This window comes from Larus michahellis, chromosome 4 (genome assembly GCF_964199755.1).
Source record: "Larus michahellis chromosome 4, bLarMic1.1, whole genome shotgun sequence".
NCBI lineage: Eukaryota > Metazoa > Chordata > Aves > Charadriiformes > Laridae > Larus > Larus michahellis.
In genome coordinates, this window is record NC_133899.1 from 18,660,885 (window position 1) to 18,684,494 (window position 23,610).

General features: G+C 41.7%; 1 long non-coding RNA gene across 2 annotated transcripts; it reads right to left on the reverse strand.

Annotated features, from left to right (window-relative positions):
• Window positions 1-5,661: 5,661 nt before the first annotated feature.
• On the reverse strand, window positions 5,662-22,659 carry LOC141741928 (uncharacterized). 2 transcript variants are annotated; one of them, XR_012586527.1, is made up of 5 exons: window positions 22,473-22,659; window positions 21,714-21,769; window positions 16,483-16,649; window positions 16,209-16,266; window positions 5,662-8,712 (listed from the first exon to the last, which is right to left on the reverse strand). It is a non-coding gene; the product is annotated as an uncharacterized LOC141741928 (long non-coding RNA). The 2 variants fall into 2 exon arrangements; XR_012586526.1 differs by having other exon boundaries at window positions 22,230-22,621.
• Window positions 22,660-23,610: the final 951 nt, after the last annotated feature.

Sequence of the window (23,610 nt, forward strand, 5' to 3'; positions counted from 1 at the left end):
GGCAGTGCCGTCTATACCCACCCAGTGTGGGGCAGGTGTGATTGGTGCTAATTGTGTGCAGCTGGGAGGCTCAGGGGCTGGCCAGGGCTGATGGCAGAATCACCAGCACCTGGGCTGGGGCAACTCCACCCCTACCCTGGCTCAGCCCAGGGGCCATTTGTCCTGCCATTGTTATTTCAAACATCTCAGGACAAAGACCCTTTCAAATTTCAGACCCAGAGATACTCTTACAGGCTTTGACACCGTTTGCGAAGTTTTGGTGTGAAGCAAAGTCTTTCTTTCTTGGTTTGGGTTTGGTTTTTTTTTTTGGCAGAGTTAAAACAAACTTCTCTGCTCTCTGCAGTGACCTGCAGCAGAAATAAGTGGCTGCAAAGCAGGAGAGCAGCAGCTGGGGCATCTCTGCCTGTGCTGGATGTGGCACCACACAGGCACAATGCCGGTCCTTACCTGCTTCTGTCAAGAAACAGGATGTCCTGGTGCTGTCTAGACAGTATGTCCTTGCTACGTGCTATCCTGCGAGCAGGTGCCAACTGGAACGAAAGCATCTTCATTCCATCTTTCCTGCCTGATTGTCCTATTTCTAGAAAACAAATCAGTGCTTTAAAAAGGCAAAAGCACACCTTGCCCAAAGACAGCTTTCTTTAATTCAAAAGATGCACAACTGGCTTCAAGCTCTCCTCCTTCCCCTGCCATCCCAGAAAAACAAAAACAAAACAGAAGAGACATGGAGTCAAATATGCTTTATTACTTATTAGCTGGTAATGTAATACCTTCTGACAAGCTGAACAATTGTAGCAGGCGGCTGTGGAAGTCGCTACACGGCCTGTTTAGAACGAAACCAGGGATGAGAGACAGCTCTGAAAGGGAGTTTTTGAGCACAGCTCAGCCATCCTACCGTGCCCAAACCAAGTACTTTTATCCAGTTAATTTAGTGAATGAATCCCTCAGGGTCTCCAGCCATCTACCACTACAGCTCATTAGAGCCCAATATCCGACTTTTCACGTTGTATCACTGAAAGCACTTACGTTTAAAATGTAATTAAACTTAAAACAAACAAGATCTCTTTTCCTCCCTCGGCAGCCCCGGGACCTGCCCCCCAGCCCCTGCCCGCACTGACAAAGGCACGCACCTCCGCCGCGTTATTTGGAAAAACACGGCGCTGACTTCCCCCGCTGACGGCCTGACATTTGCCCGACCATTCATCCTGTGAGCAATTAGAAATCTAAATACTGGGTGTAATGCCTGGCTACTGGGATTTAAACTCGCAGATCTCTTACAAACGAGTAATGCGGTGAGACTTGCTGTCCGACGAGGTGTCTTATTGAAATATCCCAGGCTGGTTCGCTTGTCACAGCTGTCGTTTCAGCCATTTGCACTTACACTGTATTGCTTTCATTACAAAAATAGAAATTTGTGTCCTAAGTGCTGTTACATTACTAATGCTAAATATTTAATTCCCCGGGGTTCTAATTATGGTTGAGCACTGGCAACACTGATTCTACTTTTTAATAACAACTGTAAAAGCAATTTGAGCATTTTTCAATTAATTAAATACATAGTGTACGAGTAACCTCTTGTCATTTTGCCCTCCAGGACCTAAGCTAATTTGTGTGGAATAAAATGTTTTGAAAATTAACTGATATACTAGTCTGATCATTGTTGTTCTGTTAAATTATAGTCTGCCAAACGAGCGGTGTATAATAGTTACATACCATACCATTTCCTTATTTATGACGACGTGGTGGTTTTTTGAAACAACTTCTCCAGCGCATTTCTAGAGAGCCAGTTGGAGAGGGCTAATTAGCAGGCAGGAGATGGTCTATGTACGCGGGGATCAGCAGACTTACAGCGCTGTGAGTCCTCAGCAACAAAAAACAAAGCCTCACTCCATTCTTCAGACCTCATTTTCACCTTCTTTCACAGCTGAAATTAAAAGTGTTAATTAAATGACTTTCTCCTGCATAAACTGCTACGGATTAGTTAGTAGTTTACACTTTAACACATGGGAATTGACTCACAATATTAACACACACAAGTAGTTTAGAAACCAATTTTTCATCTTCAACTTGCAGAACCCAATATGAAAAGATCTGCCCATAAGATGAGTTTGTTGGAATACATGGACAGTCAAAAATACCTAGCCTGCTCATGCAGACATCCAGGCATAAAACTAACTTCTACCGCATACCTAACACGATGCTACAAGTAAAAAGTATATTTTTGGTTTAGAACACCGACACACAACAGCACCTTATGCATCCTTGTAAGGGAACCTAACCTCTTCTTTTCCGTGCCCCACATTAAAAATAATGCAAAATCAACTGGGAAGAACGAGCAAAAACCCCCTACATTTTTAAAAATATTTTTTACACATTTTTATTCGTTGCTGATGAATAATGTTCTTTCAGCATGTACTCTAATAGTGTGTTTTATTTTATAGTGTGCAGTTAAGACAAACATACTGCTTGAAAAGTGCTTAAGGTTTAAACATCCCAAAATACACAGGTGAAAGTTTGATGGTTTGAGCCAAATAATACACAGTAAAGGCAATGTTCTACTCTGAAATCATACAAAATATGGAGTATCGATAAACAGCCAGCGCACTGCTAAGATTTCAACACTGACAAAGCACTTCAGGAAGCAAAAATGTCTTACTAATGAAGACTGGTAGCACAGGCTTTCCAGCTGGAAGTTGCCTGTGGCTTAATTACTGCTGTTTAAAGAGAAGATTTTGGAAAAGGCATCTCCAGCCACCGTGCTACTGTATTGAGACTGTCTCTCTTGTCAGGGAAATGGAGATGGCAGCACTGAGAACTGGAAGCATTCACAAAAGACGAAACGTCACATTTCCAGTACCTTGCCTGGTTCCCGCTCCCAGCTCGTCCTCGGGCCGCCTCTGCTCAGGGCCGCCACTGCCGCCCACCACAGGGCCACAAACCTGCTCAACCTTCGCACTCTTGGCACTGCTTGGCTTTGAAAGAGGTGGGGCTGTTTCTGACAGCATCCGTCAGGCTCTGGGGTCACTCAAAAGAAGGATCTGACCCTCTGATATTTTATTATGCCCCCTCTTTCAGGAAAGTGCTTAGTGCCTGTATCTATCCCATGCATGGGCACTGACAGCCCCATGTGCCTTGCTGTGCTCAGACAGACATAAAATTATTCCAGTGCGCTGGAAAAAGAAGGGAAAGGAACAGAAAAAGAAGATCGTATCACTAAAAATTACAATATTGGTAATTATATCTGTTTAATAGACTTTTTGAGGACATTTATTTATAATGCGTTTGGTCACTGTGTGTTGTAATTACAAGTCTGTTTTTTCACAACTTGCAAGGCATTACGCATGCGGAACATTGCACTCATCATACTAGTTAAAATGAAACCAAGCCTCAGTTCACGTTAAGTAAGATTCCTTATGTGCTACACCAAGACACTCACACACTAAGGGCTGCAATTCAAACTAAGCAGGATTGCATTTCAGTTTTAAAAAAAAAAAAAAAAGTTTTAAAAAAATCAATAAACCACAGATTTCTTTTGCCGCCAAGCAAATTAAGATTCTCAGTCAGCATTACAACACTATTTTTTTTCCAAAGAAATACTAAATAGAATATACAATCACTGTCAAATAAAAGTGCTCAGGTCTTAAGCATTTGTGTGTAGGTGTGTGTGTGCATACATAAAACATACACATGCCCAAAATACGAAGAACATGAGCAATGTATTGCAATAGCTCTCTTCTTAAAGACAGATTTATATAACGGTGTAAAACTTGAAGTTATCTTTACTACTATTAAAAGCTCCACGGTATCTCTTGGTATTTGACTTCAATAAATCCTGGAAACATTCTGCTCACATACTGAGTTTTCAGGAATGTGCAGCATGTGTCAACTTCAATAAAAGTGGTACAGTTCTTTAATTACCCCCTTCACCCAGCAGCTGCTTTAATGAAGTATTTTTCTGAACATGTAAAAATGTAAAATACCCCAAAAAATCAGTCATCTATGTGCAAGGACTGCTCAGCATCTAACAATAATGGATATACTGGAGGACAAAAATGTGAGTCATGCCAAGCCCATAATTCTCAGTGACTGACTGTAAAGCACTTATAGACGCCATTAAGCTTTTAAAACTCTAACCCTAATCAATCGTAAACGAAGAAATAAAGACCTCATGGTTATTTTTAAAATCTTAAACACTAGTACATAACATGAAATAATTTTTCTGCTTTTTCTGATTCACACAGCATTCTCCCAGGTAAAATACGTACTTCTGCATGAAAATAGGCTAGTACATACAAGTTAAAAAATAACAACACCTATTTAAACACATGAGCTAATTATACCTGGCATTTTGGACTTCAGTGGTAACACACTGCTTGCCACAGAGCAGAAAAAATCCCTGTCAGCCAAAACCAAAGGTGCACAAGATTCAGAAATCTAAGTGCAGACAACCTCTCCCCTTCTCCAAAGGCTTGTGCTCCTGAGTCTCTTCATGGTGCAGGAGAGCCAACACCATCTCCCCAGGCTGGGGAGAACCTGGAAACGTACAACATGCACACATTTATTTCAACCTTGGTGACAGCACAGCAACAAAAAGCCCATTAATAAGAAAAAAGGCAGATAACCGGATGCAATCAACTTGCGATCATTTTTTTTGTAACGTGCTAGTGAATGGGTGCCAGCTAACTAATCGTAGTAGAGAACAAACCTAATTTATACACAGCAGGATGCTGTCAGATTATTTTAAACCTAATAATTATTTCTAGCAGCAAGGCAATGTTACACTTTGTAGAAGACATTTGCTCTGAAAAAAAAGGTTCATGTGCTGTTTGATTAATTTGGTGGGAAGGGCGGGGGGGGGATGGATGAACGAAAGAAACCCACCTAAAGCCGATGAAACGTAACACTCGGCAGAACCAAGCAGCCAGGTGAAAGAGGAGCTTTGAAAAAGGCACGGTGTTAGGAGACGGGCACCTTGCCAAATTAGTTAAGCGATGCCGCAACTCCCCCCCAGATCTTTTTTTAGAGAGAAGTGTAAGTAACTCTGAGTAACTTCAGTGGAAGCTGCTATGCTGTGAAGGTATTTGTTACACCAAGATGCCTTCCTCCCTCCCAAGCCAAAAGGAGGTCTAAGATGACCCAGTCTGACCCCAGGTGTAGCAAAAGCCACAGAAGCCCATGACGAATTCCCCTACCCCACCCAGCCGTTTGTTCAAGCATATACCTCTACAAAAACATTTCATCTTCATTCAAAATCTACTATTCCCTTTCCAATCGTTTCTAATGATTCATTGGTCTTATTAAAAGTTTGCACCTTAGAGTTTGTCATGAACTGATTTTTATCTCTGTGTATTGTCAACACCTATTGCCTTGAAAATGTTTTGCTATGTCTGGAGTTTGAAAACAGTCATAAAATCAGCTGCCACATTACAGACGTAAAGATTATCTTCAGGAATGCACATTTTATTCAACCAAGTTTGAACTGAAGTTAAAGGAGTTAGAAAGTAACCATATAGTACCAGTTAAAAAGGTAAACTATGTTTTGTCCAACATATTTGTGGAGAACATACATAGAAATCATGTGTTTATAATAACAAACACATGATTACGCCTGGGATCTTGATAGATTCATACTGAATGCGGCAATCACCGAAGAGCCAGGAAGTCTACTTGAAACCAACCTATTATTTGGAGTATTTATAAGAAAAAAAAAGCTGTCTGCTCTGAAATTGTATTTTGTTTTCTTTGTAGCGCTACATAAACAGTATGACAGTCTTAACTATAGTATTTGATCACTTTAAATGCCTGGATGTAAAATTTTACTCATTGACGTAACATATCCATGACAGCGCTCAACGTAAGACATATGTTATTTTGCAATACTGCTTTAACTACGTATTACCACTTAAGCAGGCAAAAAGATTATTAGGCAATCGCAAGCATTTCATTAAATATTTTAACCTCAGTACTACAATAGTCCATATTAAGATAAAAGAATTATGTGAACTATGGGCTGTCTCAGAGAGCTGTGGAGGCTCATTTCATGGTCAGGGGAGGACATCTGCCAGTCCTTTGGAAGAGGGACATCACTTCTGAACTCGGCACTCGGATGTGGCTCAACCCCAGGCTGGTGGCACAGGGCACAGCACTCACACCTGGAGCCACACACCCCTTCACCAGAAAGGTGCAGAGATTGGATCGGGAGCAAGTTGAGGATTTTGGAAACTATGCGGTTGGCGCTTTGCCTCCTTGAACTATGCATGCACCAAGCAAGTACAGGCTAACAAGGCTAAGACAGAGTTTGACTGAAGAGTCCAACATTTTCTCAACATATAGCAGTACATAGCCAAGTAAACTCAAAACTTGGCAGAAAAGCAATAGGTTTCACACTCTATCATATCATTATCTTTTTTACATAAAATTTTAAAATAATAGCGACTTGTAAGTTTGTGCACATTCCCAAATCTCTTTGCAAGCCTTATTCCTAAAACTCGCCATGCCTCATCTCTTCATGTCACTATTTTTCAGACCTGCAGTTCAGGGGACAGCAGATGCAGGCCCCGCTCTGAAGGCACTGTGATGTGCTGCTGAGGATAAACCAGCCAGGCAGAGCAGCGCCTTCTCCTCACATACCAATTCCTTTCCAGGCATAGTACATTATTTTACTCCCTTACACATGGCACATAAGAGAGGCCAGGACATACTTCCTCATTCTTTAGCACAGGGCTAGTAAAAAGCTAGTGGATGCAATGCCAGCTGAGCTGGAGGCTGTGACTGAACCAAGTTCTTTTCATCCAGCAGTGCCCCCAGAGGAGACACAAGCAGCGCTGCTGCGCTCAGGTTTCTGACAGATCAGGAAACCTCTTGTTCTTTGTAGGCCCAAGCCGTCTGCGGGACAGCACCTACACTCCACCGCCTTCCCGCAAGAAGGGTCAGTGTTGAAGGAGCTGTTTAGTGCCCTGTTTTCACCCAGTATGCCTTCCAGTGCTAAAGCCCATCCACACCGTTCTAATTTTGGCACACGGAACATCAAGAGCTTGGACGCCTCACCAGACTCCAGCACCTACTGATGCAACATCAGACAGAGAAGCAGCAGTGCAACATCATGCAACATCAGACAGAGAAGCTTCTCCTGCTGGACGTGTTCTCCCCTCTTCGCTAAGACCAGCTCAGGGCACCGTGTGTCTAAAACAGGTCACTTGAGGCATGGGTGGGTTGAGGCAGCCTCTTTGATGAGTAAAGCCAGACAGTGTGTTCTCTAGGTAATGGAAACATTTGTACCATCCGTGCAGCTTGAGCAGATACATTTTCCTGCAATAGGTGTCCTGTCACCTACACACGCTCACACCATCTCTCCGCACTCACAGTGGCACACGCAAGGAATAAGTCAAAGAGCACAGATTTATTTTATATTATCCATTACGTCCCTGAAATGTGAATATTATACATGACAGAACTGCACAGCTTTGTAACACATCCACTTTGTACCATAGCTTAGAGATGTAGCTGCACCTGTTGAAAAGATTACACCAGCACCAGCTCCCCAAGAACCCTCCTGTCAATACACCACCCTTCCAGATACACCGTCTGTGCATTCCCTGCCTTCCCATCTAAATGACCCAGGGTGCTAGTTAACCAACATTTGATAGCATGAGTAACTTGGGCTGAAATAAGTCTGGGTGTGCTCAGGGAAACAGTTCAGTTTGCTTCCCTAGGAGGGGCGATAACCTCCAGGAGAGAGCGAGTGAGCAAGCGTGCATGAAGCCTCCTTCTTTAACCAGCACAGCTGCTGACCAAGGAGGCTGTATCTCTTGCCTTCTCTGAAGTTAATCCCAGCAGTTTAAGGCAGACTTGTGAAAAAAACGTGAATCTGAAGTTACTCTAAAACGCTACTCCAAGGACACATTAGTTCCACTAGAGTCAAAGTATAAGCCAGACGCAATAGGTCGAGTTCTAGTCGAAGAGATTGCAGAGAAAGTAAGAGCTAATAATTCTTAATTTGGCATAACATGACATTCCCAACAGCTTCTGTCTCGCCTTCCAGTAATTGCGTCTTGGCAGTGTACATATTAAAAAAATCATAGCACAAAAGACATTTTCTGTTAAAGAAAAAAAAGGCAAAAAAATGCAAAAGTACCTTTCTTTGTAATACTGTCATTCTGAAAACTGAAGACGCTTTCACTGAAAGGAAAAATATGCCGATCAAAACACGAAAGGGACAAAACTTCATTCATTCCTTATTTGTTTAAGAATTACTAAAAAGAAACATTTTTGCGGGAGGCTAAGGCAACAGTAATTTAGACAATAATAAATTGAGCATTGTAAGAATAACTATTCCATTGAATAAAAGAACTCTGGCAAGAAACTTTTCACATGGCATTCAACAGACATTCAAATAAATGAATGAAGTATGCAAGTTAAATTACTTCAAAAATAAAGACTTTCCAGCGGTTTACCATAATGACAATATTGTATAGAAAGATACAATAGCTCTTTGTAGCCTAAAAATTGTCAGTTTTATTTTACAAAGATGACTTCCAAAAGCATCTTGTCATGACAATCGAGTTTTGAGGAAAAAACAACCTGTCATTTGATAAATAGATGAAATTAACTGTCATTAAAACCACTTAAGCACTCCTCCTTCCTGTTATCCTTCTCATCTCGGCAGTAACTGATAAGAAGATTTCAGGGAGGCTCAGTCATTGATGGCAGGATCTAGAAAAGAAACAATTTTGCATACAGTTATCATTCTCATTCACAGCTTCTAGTTATTGCATTTCACTAACCTGCATTTAATTGGCTTCCTTCTGCCACTGGCAGGAGCACAATGGACCGTCTGCTTCATACAAATCACCACTCACTGCTGCAGTTACACCTTACACCATGAAAATATTATAGTGGCTGCCTCCTATCGTGTTAATAGTGCATACAAAGGTAACATTAACAAGGTCCTGTTATCCACCAGCTATGAATTGCTAATACCAGCCACTGCATTAGCCAGCTGGAACCGGACATTACTCGTTATCATGCAGTTCATTACTTATGGAACATGGCTGAACCTGACATTGGTAGATTTCTCTGCAACTTCTGGAAAATATACCACTTGTCCACGGAAACATACCACCGAAATAAGTGAAGAAGGACCAGATGCAACAGTTACAACAGAATTAGAGAAGACAACGACTACAATCGCATGTTTTCCCGAAGACCATTATCCAAGATTTTGTTTGGCTAAGCAACCAGCTTCTTTAAGAGGAAAGGAGGGCATAGATTGGTCAAAGAAAAAGACCTGAGCTTTGCATAACCAGACTAGCTCCCGTGTGTCTCTGGAAGGCTGTGTGCACGGCAATCCCACTTCCAACATACAGAGTAATTAATTGTATTCCCACATTAAAGCTACGATGGCACACCTCCACCTTGGCAGATTTCTAGCTGGCTTTAATCTTTCCCATCTTCCACATGCCAGGTTCCTCACACCAACTGGCCCTCGGTGACAGCTGAGTTTTTAATGCAATACACCCTGATGCAAACAGGCTTTGCCCTTTCTTCCACCTTTGGCTAGACTACGCTGCCATTTAGTCACTGCACTGATGTAACAACTGCACTTGCTTCTACTGCACTGCAGCTGTACGTCTCCTGACGTGACAACGGGAAGCAAGGGTCTTCATCCCTACAGGAATGTAGCTGCCTTTTTGGTTAGCAACTTGCATCTTTTTTCATGCCGAGGACAGAGCATATGGTCCTTCAAAGGGATATCAAAATAAATATGACAGGTCAGTGCAATCATCACACCGAATGAATTCAAACGATGCCGTATCTAAAATGAAATGTGTGCACATAATAAAGATTCAAATAACAAAAAACAAAACAAAACAAAAAAACCAAAACAACCCTACCCTTTATCCCTCTCTGAATTATTTATGAATTTTGCAACTCCAGCTGTTGCCACCAGCCCAAGGACATTACTTCATTTTGGGAATGACACTTCATATTAAAAGATAAGTTAACAAAACAAAACAAAAAACCCTATCCTTACAAGGCCGCAGCAAAGCATAATACATCTTTTCCCAGCATTTACAAAGGAAAATAATCAACAATCAATTCAGTTCACGTTTCTCAACTTGTTTCCATAATTCCAGACACAGATTTCAACACTCATACATTAAGTCAGCTATGCCTTTTTAACCACTGCAGTTAGGCAAGACTTTCAAGGAGTCTTGGATCCTCTTTGTATTTTTTTAGGGTTATCGCCCTCTAACAGTTCACCGTAAACCATATGCCACCATACCAAAGACTGTGTGATACTATCGGCACTCAAGTTAGTGAAAGCTTTTAGTACATAATATGGTCATTCCAAGAAAATGTGAATATTCTGCATACGTGGAGTTGCTTTTGATAAAATCAATTATTTGTTCATAAATTAAAACAAAAAGAAACGCAACTTCAACATGTGTAGCTTAGGGCACAAAGAATTAGTTTCAACTAACCATGACATTTAGATTAGCAAATTCTACATAGTGCTGTCTGCCCACTTACAGACTGCTCTGATTCAGGCCCCATCACATATTAGTTCTTAGATTTCAAACAAACAAATTGAGGAGGGGAGGGCTTAGCCAGTGAGCATGATTTCCATTGCCTACATTTATATGCCCTCCCCCCTCCCACACCCTTTCCATCAACTATAACAAGTTCATAGTTTATCTGTACAGCAAAGAACATGGAGGTGGAATAAATAGGAAAAAATTGAAAAATAAAAATCAACCATTGGTTTTGGTTGCCACCTTATTCATAGTGGAATCTGACAATTAAATAGGTATAGAGATCTGACCTGTTACCCAAAAACACCCACACCACTAACATTGCACCACCTTCCCGCTACAAGAACATACTGAGATGCTGTCTTCATGTCAAGGGACATATGACCCCTAAATATTAGTCCTTCATGATTTATCAACAGCCTCTTCTCCACCACAAAGGAGATTACTCTGTTCTTACCTTGTGACCTTCATTTCACAGTGTTTTCTGCTTTTATCTTTACATAACTGAACAGCAATTGGGTTTATGCTCAGCTCCTAGGAGATGCCAAATGCCACAATAACTTTCAACTGATTAAGGATCTGGGGTGGTTGGTTGTTTTGGTTTGGTTTTTTTATCTTCCATAGTCACCTGGAAGTGGACCAGCAATTGTAGCAGTTCTAACCCTAAAAGGAGATGTGTGAATAAACTGCAGAACCTTCCAAGGTACCATCAGCAGAAATCTCCGGTATCACCCACAAAGCTCGCAAGACATTTGTCAGCTTCCTGCAGCCAAGAATGCACCATTTGCCACAAGGGTCAAGCACACAGTTCAGGTCTGAACCAGAACACCAGGCAGGCGGGTATTTTATAAGCAAACTCGTCTTTGGGAAAGGCAGCAAAGCAAGAGACGTTATCTGTCTTGCAAGTGAAACAAGCCAATGGCTTGTGAGCAGAGTCCACTTTGGTTTAGCCGTCAGCAGTACCTCCAGCAGTATCCACTTTTGTTTAGTTTGGTACCACTGAGCTCATGCAATGTTATTCATGAAAAGGAGATGTAGTTAAACATTTATTTGCCCTTCAGTCTGCATCATAACTGGCACCCAGCCCTGAACAGTCTCTCTCTTACTCGCTACCGCAGGAAAGCTACCGAAAGAGGACCTTCCCTTCCCATGTCGTGCTGTTGGCCAAAGAAACAAAAGGTACAGAAACAAAGAGAACAGGCAGAGAACTTGGGATGTGTACAATACCACTGAGCACTTAAATGCTACCCTTTGAACCTTAACTTCCAACAGCCCCAAATTCACCAGTTGTCACTGCCATATATTTGAGGTTATTACTCCCTTACCATTAACGATTCTCCAATATCTTGCAAACCCCAGGTGTTATGCACAAACCCCCTCAAAACTACAATTATTTACAGTTGTAACCCACTCAAATGTACATCACATCACTTTTTTTTCTGAAAATTAACAAATTAAAAACAGGAACATATCTCACATTCTGGGGCTGCCATTTAACTCTCAATGCCACAGGTTCTCCAGTGCCTCCTGAAATACTTTCTAGCTGTACTAAAGGAATGACATTTGGAAAAATCACCTGTGTGCAGATAGAAAAACATCCTTCTGAAGATTTTTCACAAGCTAGTTGGATGCAATTGAAGTCAGTCCTCAGAAAATAAGGAAAGTCGTCTTCGTGCCCAAACATGCTCACTAAATGCTCCTGGCTATGACATTATTTCATAATTGACACACACACAAACACCTCAAGAAAATACCTTTTTGCCTATGTCTGGATTACACAGCTATATATACCCAGTGCTTTTGCAGAGCCTTCCCTATGTTGCACAATGCTCTCGAATACAAATGAAGAATTGATCCTTTCAGATGACGATTTTTTTTTTTTAGTGTTCGATATTTTTAATGTTAAAAAAATTGTACCTCAACATGGTCTTTAATCTAATCCTTACCCTGAACAATTGAAGTACATCCGTATTAATCTATTAGATGCTTTTCCACACCACACCTATGGCACTGCATAAATTACTGTAATTTAAATGAATTACTGCTTGAAAATTCTCATTTGGTAAGAAACATGCAGTGTTACAAGGCACCAGAAAGAAAAATGTGCACTACGGTAACTAAGTTTTATAACATAGTATATCTAGGTTCTCATAAACCAGCTATTCTAAATTGTTAAAGGACAAGAATATTAGACCGATCACATAGAACACACATCAATATGTCCAAGAAGTCAATAATATGAAATTAAATCTACAGTTTATTTAGATACATTTCCATGCCCATATATGCAGAACCCACTTTAAAAATGCCATTAGGCTGGCTGAAGAATATTATTGCAAAAGACATTAACACCAATAGTAATTCTATCTCTGCCCTGGATAACTTGCATTTTTCTCTTTAAATGTCTGATCTGCTGAAACACATTGAAGAAAAAGTACTTGGGGAAAAAAAAGAAAGAAAAAACCCACAACCAAATAGAAAAAAAACCCAAATTATTTTGTTACATTATTCCACATATTACTGCTGCTTAAGGATGACTTGTTTAAGACTGCAGATTTCAACTACCTAACAGTAAAGAATGAAAAGCTTCTTGCTACAAGCTAAAAAGAAAGTCTTTACTATGCTCCTTGAAGAGCTCATTTTCACATTACTCAGGCTTCATTATGCTGAATCAATATTCGTTTAGTCACTGGGGTTATTGACATATTTTAAAATAAAAGTATACCCTTCAGCTACTGCACTCATTACGGGTAATTTGTCTTGTCAGGGAGCAGGGAATATTATCCCAGTCTTTCAGGGGCTGACAGCCCATGGAAATACCTCCCCTTGGTTACAACTGTAAATAATTTTAAGGTAAAATATTGAAAAATCAATGACTGTTTCCTGCAATCTGTCACAAACAAATCAATCATAATCTGCACAGCCAGAGAGTATGATTTGAAGGAGATGAGAGCAGATGTAATTCTTGGCTGGAATCTCTCATTTCAAAATCACTTCACATAATGGTGTCATCATTTAAACACTTAGCAGTCACTGCAACTGCCACTCATAACATCTAGTCGGACAAAACCGCAAGGAAGAGGAGGAGAAATGCCACTGCTGTTATATAAACAAACACTTTATTTAAACGGTTGCAACATTAGCAAATTTCACAGATAGAACAGCTAGGCTTGTCTCTCCACAGAAGTCCAAGATGCTTTTCTTTCTCAATGGAAGATTGTCTATAAACTAGCCTCTCACAAAGCCTTTTAAAACAAAACTAGGCTTCACAAAAGGTGAGCAATAATACCTGCTACTAATACTATTTCTAAAAATATTTCAATTTCATTCACTCTCAATTGCTTATAACAGAATTACGCATCAAATTCTCAAGAGATTAAGAAAGGAGAATTGTCTGAGATACTTTTGTCTTTTTAAGAGCAATAAGGGCTTCAATGCTTCTTTGTCCTCTACATATTAAATTTCACATCTAATTTTCATTAAGCACACACCGACGCAACTTTAGTGTAGGTAACCACTGCAGAGTACAGGAGAAAGAAAGTCATAACCTACACAAATTAATTGATAATATATTTTCAACTTGCACTCAAAGAGATTAACTGTTGTATATGGAATTACATTTGTATAAAGGATCAATTTATACATAAAGAATTAACTACTCTGCAGTCAAAATGCTATAAACTGATCTTTGTAAATGTGAATCATTTGTGTAAGACTAATCTATTTTTATAGAGTAATACTAACGCTTGGACTGAAATTATTTCCTCATTTGTCCCCCCACCTCACCCCAGACTACATTTTCACCCTGACACCACAGCGTTCGAGAGACTTCTGTGCAGATCAGTCAAGATGAAAAAGCAGCACACAGGATGAAATTGTTGTGCAACCGCAACCGTGGGCCTAAGCCTGCACTCCTTGTACAAACAAAATTCGCAAATGCTCAAGGAGTGTTTCACTCTGGAGTCTATAATTTGAGCTCTTAATCTTTAATGTGCAGAGCCTGTTATCACACATTCATTTTAATCACATTAACCTCACCAACTCATATTTCTGAGTATTTATCTCACAACTGTGAGAATAAGAAAAAAAAAAAATGCAATCAAAAAGATGAAATTATTTTCTCTTTTCTTGCAAAAAAAAAAAATTCCCTTAATACTGTTTTTAAAAATTAAAGACTAGGGCATATTGTACATCTAAGTAAACCTCTCCAAGGTTTGCCTTCCTTTAAAGCAGGCTTTAAATCTCTTTATCTTCTACACGGAAAATACACATCTCTAACTCTTTATTGATACACATCAAAAACCACTATTGTTTGTAGCAGCTGGACAGATTCTCTTTCTTAACAAAATAAACTATTAAAAAAAAAAGAAGAAATGAAAGTCTTAGCCCAGAAGAAACAGTTACTGCCTTAGAGGCTAACTAAGTGGAGGAAAACTGCAAATACCAGCCGTAAAGTGAATCAGCTTATCCTGGGGAAAGGCCACTCTATTGTGAAAGGAAGCAGGAGGAACAGAGGGTAAGTAATTGCTGAAAACAAGAGTAGCTCCTAGAAATGAAGTTGCAGTACCTCACTTTTTTCCCGGATGAGATCTATAATGAAGCTATCCGATAGAGAGAAGCCTCAGGCTCATCAGCCCTTTTAAATCTCCTCACTGGCCAACCGACACTCGGAGAGGGAAGACCCAGCTTACTACGTTAAGCCATTCTGGGACGGAAAAGCAGTGTGCCACACTGAATGCACCGGCATCCTTCCCCCGTGCCGTTCCCCTGAGCCAGGTTGTTATTTCTTGTGACAAACACCTAATTAGGTGGGTCAAGAATCACAGAAGATGGAAGAGATCCATTCTTCCTACATGCCAGACCTCCTATTCATAAAAATGAAGGCAATGACTCTTCCCCTCCATTGTAAGGCACTTAATAAATGTTAATAATAATTAAGACAGTCACATCTCCCAGACAACACTGTGAGACATTTTCTTGCAATACTTGAGAACTATTGGGCTCAGGAGGGAGCTCCCACAAGTTCCAGGCAGAAAAAAGACACAAATTCCATCCTTGGATGCAAGAGGCCACAGAGGGCTGCACCACAGCAGACATTTCACAATTGCTCCCCAACAAGGGAAGCCCTAAGAAGAAAGGGCAGCACACGCTGTGACACTACAGATGTTTACGGAGAGTTCACGGATCAGCACAACAAGTACTATTTTCTGCTGGATAAAGCATTAAGATGCTGTAACAGCTAAGAGGACTGCAAAGTCTTTCTGGTTAAGAAGTTGAACTAGCTTCAATTTCTTAAACTAAAAAGTATTTTTCTTCATTGTATCTTTCTCAAGAAAAAAAAAAAAGAACTACAGGTTATGAAAGAGCTGAAAAAAGAAAAGACACTGGCTTAAAAAAAAATCTAGCAGCATTTCCTCTAGAACCCACCTTTTTGGTTTACTGCTCTCACTCATAATGTTCATTTAAGGCAATAGTATATGTTCATTTATTTAATGCAGCTCCACATGATCACTGAAGAATAAAGCAGTGCAATATTACATCATGCTATATTACTGACATTACACTATTATCAATACTCTACCTAATGAAGTTGATAAAGTCTTTGTGTTATGGAAACGGTGTGTTACGGGTGTTATGGAAAGAATAATAATCATGCTTTGAAATAGCTCCCACCTTCCAACTCTGTTCTTCCCTTCTTCGTCATCGTTTAGACCATTCTCACTGAGCTCATCTGGAGAGGACAAAAAAAAGAAAGAACAAAAGAGCATACTTATTACAGTGCTGGTCATCTGCACCATGTGATCCTCTCAACAGGACTAAAACTGATGTATCTGGAAACATTAATTCTGCATTTTGTGAGAGACAGAACCCAGTACCACAAAGGAAAGTGCCACTACTGTAATGCCTTACTTAATGAATCATAACATACATGAAACAAATTACTTACCATTAACTCTGAATAGGACTTAATATGGTTAAAAAGAGCTGCAAGCCCAGATGTGATCTGGCTTCGTATGAGGTCTCTTCCTGTACTCAGGCAGGTACAGGATAGGATGGACTGCTGGATTCATTTTCCTCACCGTGAGCCTCACTGCTCCTGCTCTAGGGTGCATGCTGTAAAGGCAAAAAATGGACATATGGAGAACGGGGAAATGGAACAAAAAGATAGTGTTTGTCACTAATTTAGACAGCAGGTTTCTCTTACAAACAACGACTGCAGACTGAACAATGCAAAGGTTTCTTCACCCGTTGATCTAGCGTGTCTGTTAAATCCCACAAGACCCTACGTCAGTACCACATCCCACTGGATGGTGTTCAATTCTGTATTTTCTAAGAGGCGAACCTAAACAGGTGCCCATGGAAATCAAAGATCTGTGGAATATGGAAATTTAATGGCATTTAGCTAATGAATCAGTAACAGCATTAATAACCTGCTTTTGCTCAAAAGCACAACAGTCTAAGAAATTATATGAGTACAGATACCAATTCAAAGCTGAACGTTTCTGAGAAAAGCAGAGGGTTCCAGTTAGGTAAACAGAGGCACAGAGGTTACTGGAACAAATCTAGGTCATAGGATGTGCCACAAACAGAATGAGAAAACAAGCCCCAGATTCAAGATCCCTAGTCCCTTTCCTACTAACAAATCCTGCCATCACCTTCTCAGCCAGTATCACAGTATCAAAGTCTCTCAGCCATTCTGCAGCCTCCTCTCAGACAACTATCTGGGTGACCTCAATTTAAGTTTCACGTAGGGACACAGTAGCAGAGTTTATACCACAGATAATATCAGATTAATTTTAACTGAAGCAAGAAATTAAATACTGAAATAAATTTAAGAAAAAGCAAAGAGCAAAAAATACTTTAAAAATAGCTTTTGAAACTTAAGCTTTACAGAGCTGTCCTCTTCCTAAGAGACATTCCTGGACTCTTGATGCCTACAGAAGCTGGGAGGGGGTAAGGTCCTCCCGAGACAACAGCCAGGAAGTCAGCACAAAGAAAGTAATGCTTGCACCGTTAATATCATAGAGAAGTTGTAGGCACCTTTTTATAATGACAGAGTATTCTTAATAAAAGCTTCAAGCAGGTTTTATAGCTGCATATTATCCAATGAAACCAGTAATAAACAGCACTGTAGCATTATTTAGTGCAACTCCAATACACCAAGAGTCGCAACCTCAGTTTTATTTATCACACAGGCTAAAATGTTAGTTCTTGGCTTTACAGTAGCAGCCAAGCCTGTAGCTATTTTCTCCCAGCACGCTGCCATGTGGATATTGATACTTTGCTACAGGATATGAAAGAAGAGCATAGTTACCTAATACAGCTTAATTGAAAACAGAGGACCTACATACTATACCATGCATTATTCTATACAAAATTAAATCTGAAGGGCATGAAAAGTTCTGTAGATGTCAGCAGAGAATATTTCGGAGGTAAATGCCGGGTTCTTGATCTGCAATAGAAATGCTGAGAAATACTGTGGAAAAAGATGTGCTTATTAAAAGAAAAGGCTAGTTTTTGCTCTATTGTGGAAAAAAAAGAGCTCAGGAAGATGCATCTCCTTCGGGAAGAGCAGGAGAGCGATCAGTCACAAGTTTATTAGTACAGCAAAGTCTCTGTTACGACAATCCGCATTCACCTTGAAAGGTCCGACTGGCTTGTTTCTTTCCCCTCAAACAATGATTTATATTAAAAAAGAAGATTCTAGCTCTACAAATACATTCACTTTAATCCAGAGAAAACTGCTTCAAGAATCATTTGCATCTGCATTATCCACATTAAGGAACAGAAACTAAAAAGCTCTAATCTTAATTAAAAAATCAGAAATTATGAACTCTTACAAAAAATTCTTTGGGTGTAAGGCTAGAAAGGCTACCTGGCTTTACGTTTCTCCTCAGAGAGGTAATGCTGAGGTCTTGCAAACACCAGTCATAAGGACTGCAAATATATGTAAGTAAAGCAGATAAAATACAAACCCTTTTGAACACAACGCTGCTATTAGAAGTCACCCACCTCTAACACCCACACTGGAGGTCAGTTTCCAGCTATGGGAGCTCTCACCGTGCTGCAGCACCTGCCATCCAAAGGGAATTTGCCACCATATGGAAAGCTACGGGCACACGCACATCCCATAAAACGGCTTGGGGAGCCACAGCCATCCTTCCCGCTGAGGAGCCAACTAACAGTAGATGTGGCTCTAAGTAAAAAACTTGTTTAGACATGAAAGAGAGCAGTTTTTCATTTTTTCCACTAAAGTCGACCATTAGAAGAGTCTATTTTCTGCACATACCCATGGAACTGTAAGCAAAATAAACCCTAAAGACATTCTTAACTTAGTCCATATTATGCCAACAAATTCAAGCAAATCGTGCTATTTAAGGTAATTACAGGAAACTTCAAGGAAACTGAAATACAGGCTCAGGTTCTCCCATGATACTGTCAAGATCTTTGGAGTTACATGCTCAATACAATAACTACATGCTTAAAAGGCTTGCCAGCTGCACTTCTGTGTATGGTTTTATTACACATACAGGTTTGCTGATACAATTTAAAAAAGGACTGAGACCGATAATCAGGTTTCTTTTAGCAGACAAAAAGTGATTTTTACATAGAAAGGCTTGCTGAAAAAAACCAAAAGTCTACCTAAGCTACCTAATACCCAATTGCTAGACACAGGAAAGAAGAGTTATTCTAGATGTTCGCAAGTTTACACCTCGCTCTCAAACCGCAAACACAGGGAGTGCTAACAAGTAGAGTCTCGAGCAAAGTAAGTGCAGGCAGCAGAAACAGCTGAGAAGCTAAGGGTGCCTTGCAGAGCTCTTCCAGAGATCATTCACCCAGGCTAAGAGCCACCAAACACCCGTACCTCCACTGCAAGTGCTGACCCTGTAACTCCCAGTGCCTCATCTGAGGGAAGCAGCAGCCACACACACACACGAGTTAAGTATCTGCAGGAAAGCGCCCCGAAGTTTTACTGCCGATGCATCAGCCAGTATTTTAGATGCATTGTTTTAGCTCTTGCTCACCTAATAATATATTGATTTAACATAAAAAACCACAAGTCCCTCCCTCTGCTTTGCACGCTAATTAGTTTTACTTCTATGGTAGTGCAAAGGTGAGAAAAGGAAATTTTTTTCTCTTCATACTTAATTAAAAAGATAAATATTCATGTGCTTTTTTTCTGGTCATTAGTATGAGTTATTAATACTTTAAAATACCCTGTATAAAACATCTCTTGGCCGATGTTTCCAGCAGCAATTTCCAATACATCTGAGTCTTAGTATTTTGTTTACAGGGACAGCTTTAAACAGAACAGAGAGTAACTGGGGAGGGATTATTATTTTTTATTTATTTTATTTTTAAAGAGGATTCCCTTTAACTTCACATACTTGGTAATATATTCACAAATTGAAATGGAGAAACAAATGATTCAGTAAGTGTCTAAGGTCGGGTATTCTGATAAAGAAATATCAAAAAGGTTTTGAGAAAATAGCCTCCTTCTCATCTACCCCTGTAAAAAGAAAAAAAAAAGTTGAAATGATCTCCTAATGCATCTCCCTTCATAACTCATGCCGAAAGATGACATTTTCTCAGGATCTTAATTAAGATAATGATGAACACCTGTGTCGGCATTCTTTGGCAAGACAGCATTATCCATCATAATCTTTTAAGTACTCTCAAAAAAACCCAACAAAATCGTATGACGGAACCAATCTGTTGCCTCTCCTTGCACTAAGTTTTACATCTCAGACACACACAAGAACGATTAGATCTTTAAAGACTGCAATAAAAGCAGGATCGTTAGATTTTAAAGTTTCAACAGAAAGTAGCTATTAAAGTAATTAAATTAAGGTGTATCATATCCAAGATACCCAAGTTTAACTCTATCTACTACAAGCCACCTGCAACTGAACCACTTAGTCAGAGACAGCAGTGGCTGTACATTTAAAAATCAGTTTGCTGTTACTTTCAAGATCACCCTGCCTATTTTTCCACCTCCCAGAAAGAAAATATACAGCTGATCCCTATTATATGTTCAAGCACTAATTTATTAAGCTATTTTACACTGTACCACACATGTTTGCACACCGTAAATGAAATTATGCAAATGAAACCAGTGTAGAAAAACAAATATGCAAGTTCAAATATTGCTACATTTTGGGTCACCACATTTTGTGCAGTCATCTCAAATACAAGTTCCCCTCATGTCAAAAACCCTACTGGAGTCCAACTACTAAAGTAAACAAAGACTGCTCTAAACAGCTTTGCAGGACCAGCCTGTCTGACTGAAAGCTGTAAAAATAGTGATTTTAATTACTTCTTTATACAAACTGAATTTAAATTCACAAGTCTTAATTTAAATAAAATGAAGAGCGCACAGCCAGCCTATAAATCCTACCCATCGTTAAGTAAGAATTGAACAATAAATGTTTCTTCCATTGCATTAACAGTTCAGCTTCCAGGAAATTATGACAAAAATATATACAGTATAGAATTTTAATATCATTTCACTGACTGCTAGAAAGCAGACAAACACCTGACAACAAGAACTTATCCATACCTCCAAATGTACATATCTTCAGTAAAACGAAGAAAAGAAGCAAATGTATACTCAAGCCCCACATTTGTTAATAGAACTGACAGAACTACATAAACAAGACTAGCGAAACAAACCTCTAATTTCTCTTTAACCAAAGATCTGAAAAGTCCTGCAAATCAGATTAGTCTTAGGCTTTCACATTTTAACATGCTTCTATCAGACGAAAAAGTTGCTGTGACTAGTCATTCAGTGGAGCTATCAACGTGCAAATAAAGCAGAAAATAGAGACATCCTTAAGAAATGAGTCTCAAATTTGATACAAAGTGAAGGTGACAACCACAGCAACAGAACTATAAACTAAATGTTTCAATATCTTGAAGAATTATCTACAGTTCTTTTAAAATTGCAAAGAATATAATAGTGACATAACGTAGTGAGAATGTCGGTTTGATAGACACTTACAATCCTGGTGACATAAGAGTCCTATCGCTACCATTTATTAATCAGCTCTGGTATTATGTTGCAATGCACGAAAGTATGCATGAACTCACCTCAGTTTCCAAAATGTACACCTACAGAAGCATGATTAGTAGAACATCAGAAATAAAGAGGATAATTTTACATGACATTAACCTTACCTCCTCCTCAAGAAAGTCAGATGCCATGGGAAGACGGTTAAAACTTCTGCTTCTCCCTACAAAGAAATGGGCAAGGAAAAGCAGTTACTCATTCTACTCACATATAAAATGAACGTTAAATGTATAAAACTTTACCAGATGATATCTCACTCCTCGAACAAGGGGTATTGTCAGAGGATTATGACAGAAGCGCTTTTGAGTGGAAAAAGAAATGCGGTGCTTTACAGCGATAGCTAAAATTAACCCAGGGACAAATATCGGTGACACCGTGCAGCTGAAAACTGATGAAAGTGCACACCTGTGTGGATTCAGCATGTAAGAGAGCGTGCGATCCGGTGTTAGACCCTGCCCGCTTACCGGGGGCACAACCCACACGGATTTTAAAGAGACGAAACACCAGACACTTCCACATTAAAAAACAAAACAAAACAACAAAAGGTAAAAAGAAGCGAAAGGAGGGAAACGCCAGACAAAGCGCTGCTCGACAGCAGCCCCGAGGAGGGTGCCGAGACCCACCTCGCCTCGCCGGGTTTCCGTACGCCGCTCCCCGATCGCCGCCTTACTGCGGGGCCCGGCACGGCTCAGGGCGACATTGGCCCCGGGAGCGCGACCAACAACGGCCCCGCCGCTGCCGCCCCCCCGGCAGCTCCTGTCCGCCGCCGCCCGGCAGGGGGCGCCCCAGTGCGGCGGGGCAGCGCCACCACAGGGCCCCGCGGCCCTGACGCCCCGCCGGGCGACGCTGCCGCCCCGCTGCCTCACCTCGCCGGACGGGGCCGGGCCGTCCCGACCCGCGGCTGGGCTCGGCTGGGCTGTGCCGGGCCCGACCAGGCGTTGGCCGCCTCGACCCGCAGCGCCTCCGCGCACCGTCCTGTCAGCGCCGCTTCCGGACTCCCCGGTAACCGCGCCGCCTGCCGCCGCCGCCACCCCTCCACACCCCCTCCTCCCCGTGCTGACGGACGGCTCCCCGGGCCAATGGGAGAAGGGGGGGACCCACGGCCGGATGGAGGACAACCAATCAGGAGCCGGGAGGGGCGGGGGCGGGCCTGGCGGGGCCGCTGCCTGCCGGGTAGTGTAGTGCGGGCCGCGCCTGCCCCGCCGCCCCCGGCCCTGCCGTGATCCCCCCGCAGACACCGGGCAGAGCGCGCCGCCCGCCCCGGCACTGCCCGCCGGCCCCGCGGCGGGGCTGCTCGGGAAGGCTCAGCCTGTGCCCCGCGGTTCGTCTTGGGGGCTGCGGCCGCTGCCGCCGGGACTGAGCCCCGGAGGGAGGGAGCGGCGTCGGTGTCGTCTCTTCGGCGACCCGGGGAGCTCCTGCCCGTTTTAAAACACACACATACACACCCCTCCCCGCGTCTCCGCGTCCGGCCCGCTGGGGCCAGCGGCGAGAGGAATTAGGTCTGGGAGATGGCAAAGTTACAAGATGAAAAGAAAAAATAAAATAAGATAAACCTAATTAAATCCCCCGCCCAGGGAAACGGCCGGCGGGTGCGTGGCGGGTCCGGCCCCGCAGGTCCCCGGTGGCCGGGGGCGCGGAGCTGCGGCGGAGGGAGCTCCCCTCACCCGCGAGGGAAGAAATAGAGAGGGGGGAATAAACCGGGATATGTTCCTGTTGGGAAATGTATCTGGTGGAATCACAGGAGATTATATCTCCCGATCGGCGGGGGTTTATCCCCGTTCATATGGTTTTAATCTGCTTTCGCCTCGGCCCTGTTGGGAGCCGGGGAGGGGGAGGATACCTGGTGCGATCCTCAGATCCGAACGGATTCTGCCGCCCCATCTCCGCCCCTGCCGCTCCCCCTCCGGATTCCCCTTCTCCCAGGACCGGCACTGGGAAAGACTAGATCACGGCGTCCCCCCCGAGCCCTCCGCCACGCCAAACCCCGCGCCCCGGCGACCCCCC